The 8784-nt window shown below is 38.5% G+C and overlaps 1 non-coding gene across 1 annotated transcript; it reads left to right on the top strand.

Moving 5' to 3' along the window:
- Positions 1–725: 725 nt before the first annotated feature.
- LOC145629546 (small nucleolar RNA R71) lies at positions 726–833 on the top strand. Its single transcript, XR_014111712.1, has one exon. It is a non-coding gene; the product is annotated as a small nucleolar RNA R71 (small nucleolar RNA).
- The last annotated feature ends 7951 nt before the right edge of the window (positions 834–8784 follow it).

The raw sequence follows: 8784 nt of genomic DNA, 5'->3' as shown, positions 1-8784 counted from the left end.
CTTATCTCTTGCATTTGTTGCCTAAAAGATTGCATTTGCGCATGCATGGCTTGGAGGAGTTGAGTTTGAGTTAGCTCCGCTTGAGGTGCTTGTTCTTGACGGTTTCTTTGAGGTGCTTGGGTTTGATTGTTGTATTGGTTGTTCCTTGGATATCTTCCTCTTGGGTTTTGGGGTTGAGATGGTGGTGGATTTTGATATTGAGGGTTGGAGTTATAGGAAGGTTGAGCTTGTTGGTTCCATTGTTGAGGTTGAGGTACAAACCCGGGTGGTGATTGTCTCCAAGCTACTCCACCGCCGCTTCCTCTAAATCCCTCTAGCCTTATGTTGTATGCCGCTACATGTTCGGGGCTTAAACCTCCACAATAGGATGTGTCATAGTTCGTTTCTCCACAATTTTGACAAGAGAAAGGGTTAACTTGAGAACAGCTTGCTCCACCACTTGAACTTGCATTCACACTCGTGTTCAATTTGGAAAACCCTTTTATTAGTTGATCAATTTGATGTTGTAATTGATCTACTTTCTCCAATTCGTAAATACCACCTCTCTTTGGAGCGTTTCTTCTACGCCCCCCCCCCCAAGAGTATTTCCTTGCTACCTCTTCTATTGTGGCTTCAACTTGATTTTGAGGGATCTTGATTAATTGACCACCCGCCCCCGCATCCAAATTGGCTCTTGACATGGGCTCCAATCCGTCGTAGAAAAACCGCATGAGCAACCCTTGATTGTACTCATAGTGGGGACATGCTTGCACCAAATCTTTGAATCTCTCCCATGCTTCACCAAGACTTTCATCGGCCTCTTGCTCAAATGATGCAATTTTTCTTCTCATTTCGGCGGTCTTCTCTTCGGAGATAAAGCGATTCAAGAACGCCTTTACAACCTCCCTCCATGTTGTGAGAGTGTTAGGCTTTACTTGCTTTAGCCATTTCTTTGCTCGTCCAATGAGAGATTGCCCGAAAAGGTGCATACGAATGTAGTCTTAACTCACTTCATTGGTTTGCATCATTGCGCACAATTCAAGGAATCGGTCCAAATGTTCAATAAGGTCCTCACTTGCACTTTTGAAAAATTGCTCCAATTGGACCATTCGAGTATATTGTGGATGGACTGAAAAGTTGGTTTCCATGATGGGTAGCAAAATCCCTCCCGTGAGCTCGTAATCCTCCGGATTTCTGAACTCACGAAACAAAACATCATTCTCTTGTCCCGCCATTGATTCGCGTTGTGAACATGAAGAGTAAGTATCACTCTCACTATCAACTATATCACCAAAACCTCTTCCCTCATCTTGATAAAGCCTACGGACTTGTCTCAAGGTTCGGTTGATTTCGTGGTCAATTTGATGTGAGGGTGCTCCTTGAAACCTCCTAAGCATTCACCAAAGCTAAGAAAACAATTAGCAATGACAAGGATGATAAAACAAAAAGAAACGAAAGAAAAATGACTCTAACAAACGCAATAATATTCGCTAAACAAGCCGCTTCCCCGGCAACGGCGCCAAAATTTGATTGCGGGAGAGATAGGTCGTTATGCTACCACCCTAACCAAATTAATCATTTATAATACCTAAACCTACACTAAACTAGTTAGTGGCAAGTAAAGGGTCGAACCACTAGGGAAGCACGCTAATTCAACATCAAATATCACTAATGCAAGAGTGAAAAGGGGATTGTTTTTGTTGGTTTTGATGAGTAGAACACTAAAACTATAAGTAAGCAAGAAAATGATGATTTAAATCAATAGAAAATGACGCTAGGGATACGGGGGTGTCCAATATGATTAGAAAGAGGAGAATAATGGTGATTATCATGAAACATATGCCAAAGAACCCAAGGTTATACCTAAACAATTCATTCTCATGCAATAGTCTAGGCAAATCAATGAAAGAGGTCCACACTAATAAGGATCATTCTCATGCATCCTATTGGTTACAATCAAATCAAGAGAATAAAGAAGCACAATCCATAAAAACTCCACTTTAATAACTCATTCTCATGCAATCATTAAAATAGAGGTGATCCTAATCTAGTTCAAATCACTTTCATGCATTTAAACTAGAAAACATCAAATAGAGTACAACAATAATCCCAAGCTAATAAAAATCATGTCTTTCATCAATATATGGCATAAGTTCAATCCAACTATCATCATTCATCCAATATCAAATCATATCTTCCACCCCCTTCCCCTAGCTAAAAGTTTAGCCTAGAGAATGGAGATTAAACATAAAATCAAAACTAGAAATAAACTCAAGAAACTCAAAACAAAACATGATTGAAATCAATAATAAGTAGATAAACTAATAAGATTTACAAAAATAAGTACCAATAAAACAAATAAATAATATTAAAGGAAAGGAGAAGAGATTACTAAATAAAGGATTAAAGAAAGATGAAAACTTGGATACTTGCTTGATTAATGGAAGATTAAAACTTGAGCAAAGTTGAATACAATAAAGGAAGCTTGAATAAAAATCTATTTTCTCTCTCTAGATTAGGCTAATGTTCTATGGAATTAGTACTAAGTGTTCTCAATCACAAAGAGTCCCGTCTATATATATGTGGCTCCCCCCAAAAGAAAGAGACTTGGACAACAAGGCGCAAATAAATCAGAAACCCATCTGTGCGCGCCCGCACTTGAAATATGCACGCCCGCGCAGCAGGTGTGTGCGCCCTCTCAGTGTAGTGCGCAGCCGCAACTTTGAGAGTACGGGGAAAATAAGCGCGCCCGCACAGTAGGCCAGCGCGCCCGAGCATCAGGTTTGTGCGCCCGCACAGAACACGCATAGCAAATCGCGCAAACTCTCTGGTTAGGCTCTGTTTCTTCAGTCTGGATGTGCGGGTTCTGACAGGGTTACGCGCCCGTGCACAACAGTTAGCTTGTCTTCTTAATATCCTCTTTCTTCCGGCACATAATACCTACAAAACAAAAGCATGGAAATCAAAATAAAAAACAAAGCGAGAAGACTAAGAAAAAGGAAGATAAAGGAGAAAAGAAAAGAGGAAGCAAAACTAAGTAAAAATGCTTAGAAAAAGGCCAAACAAGTGCAAATGAGGGGAGAATCCTTAGAGAAAAAAGATAAAAGAGTGGCATAAATGCCACTCATCATGTTCCTCTTGGAAGTTGGATGTTTGAGGAGGACGGAGATCATGTGTGTTCTTCTTTTGAAGATTCTATGATTGATTTTTATGCCCTCATTTGCAATGTGAGACCTTGTGGTGAGGGAGTAGCTACACCTTTTCCCTTTTCTCATACCCCTTTTTCAAGAAGATTCAACCATATCCCTTACACTCCTTTTTCCCTCCCTTCTTTTGTCAATGAGCCTATTGGGGACCCTCTTATCTATGATAATTTTAATGTCCCTCATTCATCTATTGTTGAGGAAAAGGGTGATTTTACCACCCAAAAATATCTTGAGGAGAGTTTGCCTTATTTTTCTTTTTCTTCTTCTTCTTCTTCTTTGTTTTCTTCTTTATCTTATTTTGTTGAATTTTCTTTAGATTCTTCTTCTTCCTTTTCTTGGTATCTCTCTCCTCACTTGCGTGCATTATCCTTGTTGCACGTCCTCTTCCCGTCATTTTCCTACCTCCTATCATATGAAATGTGTAGTAGTGCATTTGACAAGCTCTTGCGTGCGTTGAATTATTATTTTCTAGAACGGTCAAGTTTGAACCTTAAGCAAGTCTTCTCGGGAAGTAACCCATGTTTTATTGCTTTCATTTTCTTTTCTTTTTAGAATAGATTTTCTCTCACGGAAATGTTTGTGTGCCTTTTGCTAGGTACATGACTTGATATACTTTGGTGCTTCGATTTGGATAAAGAACTAAGGAATTTTGACTCCTATTTTTTTAGCATATGGAAGGCAAGGTTCAATTCTCGAGGAAATTAGCTTTGAAAGGTTTAATTGGGTCCTTTGCGGGTATTTACACCCACCTAATATCCGGTAATATTCTTTCTAGATCTTTCTCAAGTAGATAATGGCTTTTGGACATATGTTGGTTTGTTGGATTGATCTCCTTGTTTTCCCCTCCCATGGTTTCTATGGTTTATGTTTGAGAGTATTTTCTCATTCAAGCTTGGGGGAGGGTATTCTATCATGTTTGATGGGATGTTGATTCATATATGTTATGCACCTTTGTATATGCATTTTCATGTTCTATATTATGAAAAACTCCAAAAATAATTTTGTTTCTATCAAGGCAAATTTGCATTGTGTTTTGTTTTGTTCTTGCTTTGGACATAATACTTTTGGACTTATATAGTTGAATGCTTTTCTTCATAAATGGTAACGGTGTGCACGGTTTGAGAGTATGTTTAGTTGATTCTAGGATAGAGTATGCTAAGGTAGTCGTTTAAAACTATTGGGACCTTGAAGTCGGATTCTATTTGTTTTTGAAAATTTGCAATTGCTCCCTTTTTGTGAATTTAATGCTAATAGTGAGTTTTTGCTACAACCTTGTCAAGTTTCATATTTTCTAGCCTTCTCCATATCTTGCATGAGCGGCATGGATCCTTGACTATTGCGGACCTAATCTTGAATCTTGACTCATAATTTTCAAACACGAGACCGAACCATCTAGGGAGGACAAAGGCATCTTTTCGGGGTGGTAATTTTTCTTTTCTAGGATAATCTTCTTTATTTTTAGTTCATGGGGTTTACATTTGCCTTCTTGCTAACCATTTGAGCCTTTTCCCTTCTTTTCAAGCCATATCTTTAGAACTTTGAGCCTTTTGTTTCTTTTTGTTCCATTTTTTGTTTTTGTGAAGCAAATGATCATGTTCTTTGAGTTTATGGTATATGAGTTTGGATATTGGTTCCTTTTGTAAGCAAGCTTGTGTTTTGTGTTTATTTTGTGAATAATGGCAAATATATGATGAAAAAAGCCGTCCAAAGTTATAAAAGGCAAGGACATAATAAATGCAAAGTTGTAAGACCCGTCCATAGTTAAAAGAGGCGAGGACAATTGCTTTGAAAAAATGAAAACAACATGAAAAAAAAGTGAAAATCAGAAAATTCAAAAATATTTTGATGTGAATTATTCTCCTTTTCAAAGCATTGAGGACAATGCTTCATTTAAGCTTGGGGGAGAAGCGTTTACGCTTTTTTTTATATATGTTTGTGAGTTTCATTTTTTATATATGCTAGAGCAAGTTTCATTTTGGATTTTGATCATAATTTTAACTTAGTTGAGAGTTTCTCTCCCTAATTTTAGGGTTTGTTTAGGAAAATATTTTAGAGAGAAAAAGTGAGGAATTTCAATGGTGATTGAGAGATTGAAGATTCAATGGTGACAATTGTGATGGAGATCTTCTCTATTATCAATGGGCATTCTTAACTCTACCTCATTTTATTGCTTTGTTTGATTTCATATTTGTTTGGTTTGATTTTGAGGTTTGATTGTTGATTAGTGTAATTGTTCTCCATATTTTGTTTATTCTTGATTTCTTTAGTTGTTTGTTGATTAGATGATGATGTTAGAGTAGTTTTTTGGCTAAGGATTGGGTGAAACTTGTATGATTGATTAATTGTGCTTAATTTGGGAGTTATGTTGATTAGTTGTTGAGATTAAATCGATTAATGGAAGTTTTCATGTGTGTAATTCGATTAGGCCTTGAGAATTATGCTAGATTGCATTGTATTTTCTAATGATACGGACCATTGATTTAGGAATTGCAATTGTTGATTGAGCTTAATTAGTGATGCTCCTAGTTAGAGTCTTTCGTATGGGCGCTAGTTTGACCTCTAGGAGATAGCTTGTTGATTCTCTTGATTTAGCTTATCATTAGTCTTCACAACCATTGACTTGCATGTAATTCTGAGTTGCTAAAATTGTCATGATTAATTGTTGATACACGTTCCTAGTGCTTTATTTGTTTTGTTTGTTTGTTTGTTAGTTGTTAGTGTTCTCTTTTTGTCCTTACACTTCGACCTAGCTTAGGAACATAATTGAGAGCGCTTGTACATTTTTGTAATTTGGGTTCGACCCTTGACTTCCCTCTATACTAGTATTTAGGGTGGTTAAGTGTTTTATAATTTTAGTTTTAGACTATTTAGGTCAGACAACTATGAGTTGACCAATTAGGTTGTTCAATCTTTATCGTCTGCATGTTCTTGTAGAGCAAACAATAGAATTCCCTCTGCAACGATAACATCTGCAGGGGCTTCGCTGGACGCCATACTCATGTTGGAGCAGACCGAACTTATAAATTTGCATCTGGCCATTGGTCTCTTAAATTAAATATCGATTTAGCAATTAAGTTTTTAACTTAGCTTAATTTATTCAATGGACAGTCTGTGCATTGCATAAATGGTTTTTTATCATTACGCATGTATATATATATGAAGTAATTAAAATGATTTGAAAACAAAGAGCAACTTTTTTCATTGATCGGCTTTTTACTTACCAAAATTTACAAGTCTTAGAAGTAATAATTTTTAAAGTTGTCTATGTTCCAAGTTCTTTGCCACCGCCTACCGTCTGGAATTTCCAGGCGGTAAGTGTCGTTTCTTACTTCCTCCTAGATTCGGTAGGGGCCTTCCTAATTAAGAGTTAGCTTTCCCTACTCATTGGCCCTACCGTTTGCCTCCATTTTTCGTAACACAAAGTTCCCAACTTTCAAGGGTCGTTTGTACATTCTTTTGTTTTAGGCACGAGTCAATTATTGACGGTAAATCTCATGACGCAAGGCAGCATTTCCCCTGCGTTCCGAGAGTGAGTTCAATGCTAGCCACATGGCCTCGCAGTTTGCCTCTTCATCGTATACCATGACTCGTACTGTCGGCTCATAATGTTTGATGGGCAAGATGGCTTCAACACCATAAACCATGAGAAACGGAGTTTCCCCAATTGCCCCTTTTTTAGTTGTCCAGATGGCTTATAGGACATAAATTACCTCTTCAGCTCATAAACCACCGGCTCTTTCGATATTCTTTTTGATACCGCCTGATATGAGATTGTTGAAGGCTTCAACTTGGCCGTTTGCTTGGGGTCGACCGACTGATGCAAAACAATGTGAGATCCCTTGATCTCCCAACCATGTTTTGAGCTGATGCGTCTCAAATTGAGGGTTATTATCAAACACCATAGACATAGGTACCTCAAACTGGGTGATAATATACTTCCAGATGAAAGAGATGACATCCTTTATCTTGATGTTCTTGACCGCCTCTGCTTCCATCCACTTGGTGAAATAATGCACACCCACAAGAATATAGCACTTCCCCCCTGGTGTAGGCGTATAAGGACCTAGAATGTCCATGCCGCATTTAGCAAACAGGACTAGGCCATGGATTACCTTCAGATCAGTGGCCGGACGATGGATTAGCTTGCCAAATCTTTGACACTTTTCATATTTTTTATCAAACTCCATGGCGTCCGACTCAAGAGTGGGCCAGAAATAGTGTCGCCTGGCTCTAACGACCAAAGATCCGTCGCCTACATGTGAGGCGCAATATCCCGCATGCAATTCTTCAAGGACTTCTTATCCCTTTTTTTGGGTGACAGACTTCAGTAGGGGCCTCAAGAACCCCGCTTTAAAGAGTACTCCTTTCCTCCTCTTATAGTTTGCAGCACGCTTCTTTAGTACGGCCGCCTCTGGGGGTGGATCAGGGAGCGTGCCGTCTGTCTGGTAAGTCTGGATGCCATCCATCAAGGTAGAGCTTCAGTCAAATACTCCAATGGGTTCTTAATTAGATATACTCCTTTTTCCATAACTTCCGCGAATATTGACCGAGGCGTATCACAGGAGACGGATGATGTCAACTTTGACACAACATCTGCCTGGTTGTTTTCAGACCTGGGCACTTGACTTAGATGAAATCTTCAAGTGTCCCAGCCTCAGCTTTAACCTCCTGCAAGTATTTTATCATAGCTGGATGGGTGGATTCATACTGAGAGTGTAAGTAGGCTTCAATTTTTGTTGTCCTAGTTGCCTTACACATGCGGATGCTGGCTAGTAAGGCTTAATATTCTCCCTCATAATTTGAGGCCTTTAACATGAACCGTGTTGCATATTCATAATTATCCCATTTTGGAGATTGACAAATTATACCTGCACCGCAGCCGTTCATAGTAGAGCTCCTGTCTACATCTACCTTCCAAACCTGATCAAGGTTGTCCGAAGCAACCGACCTTGTCATTTCGACAATAAAGTTGATGAGGGTCATTTATGGCGCTCAAAAGAATAAGATTTAGGTTCTTTTTCTATATTTTCTTTCTATATTTTCATATAATTTTCTTAGTTTTCCTTAGTTTTCCATTTTAATAACTCATTTTGGGTTTTGATTAGTTTTGATTAGTTTTTCATGTTTTTTGTCCTTAATTCATAGTTTTAGTTTTATTTCTTTTATTTTTACTTTATTTATTTCAATTTTATTTATTTTATTTTATTTTTCTTGTCTTCTGTTTCTTCCTCATGTTCGGTTGTTTGTGTAGGTGATTGCTCGGGACAAGACACGAGTTAGTTCATCATATTCAGAGTTCCGATTTTCAAGCTTGATGTTTCGAGGTTTTAGGTTCAAAATAAATTAAATGTTGCAACGATATCAAGCCAACAAGTCTTATCCCATCTCATTACCCTTTCGCTGCCAACATATCCTTCACCCCACTATTCTTATCCTTCACATCACCAAGCTCCCCTGCTCCCAGCCAACACAACAGCCGCAGCACCTAGCAGCCAACACCCATAACAACATCACCTCCGCACCAACTTCCCCTGTTCCTGCAACTCCCACCAGGTCCTGCCAATCGATTCACCACCGTAGCCACCTATTCACCAATTAA

Source organism: Chenopodium album, chromosome 4 (genome assembly GCF_948465745.1).
Source record: "Chenopodium album chromosome 4, dcCheAlbu1.1, whole genome shotgun sequence".
Taxonomy (NCBI): Eukaryota; Viridiplantae; Streptophyta; class Magnoliopsida; order Caryophyllales; family Amaranthaceae; genus Chenopodium; species Chenopodium album.
This window is presented reverse-complemented; position numbering and strand designations above follow the sequence as displayed.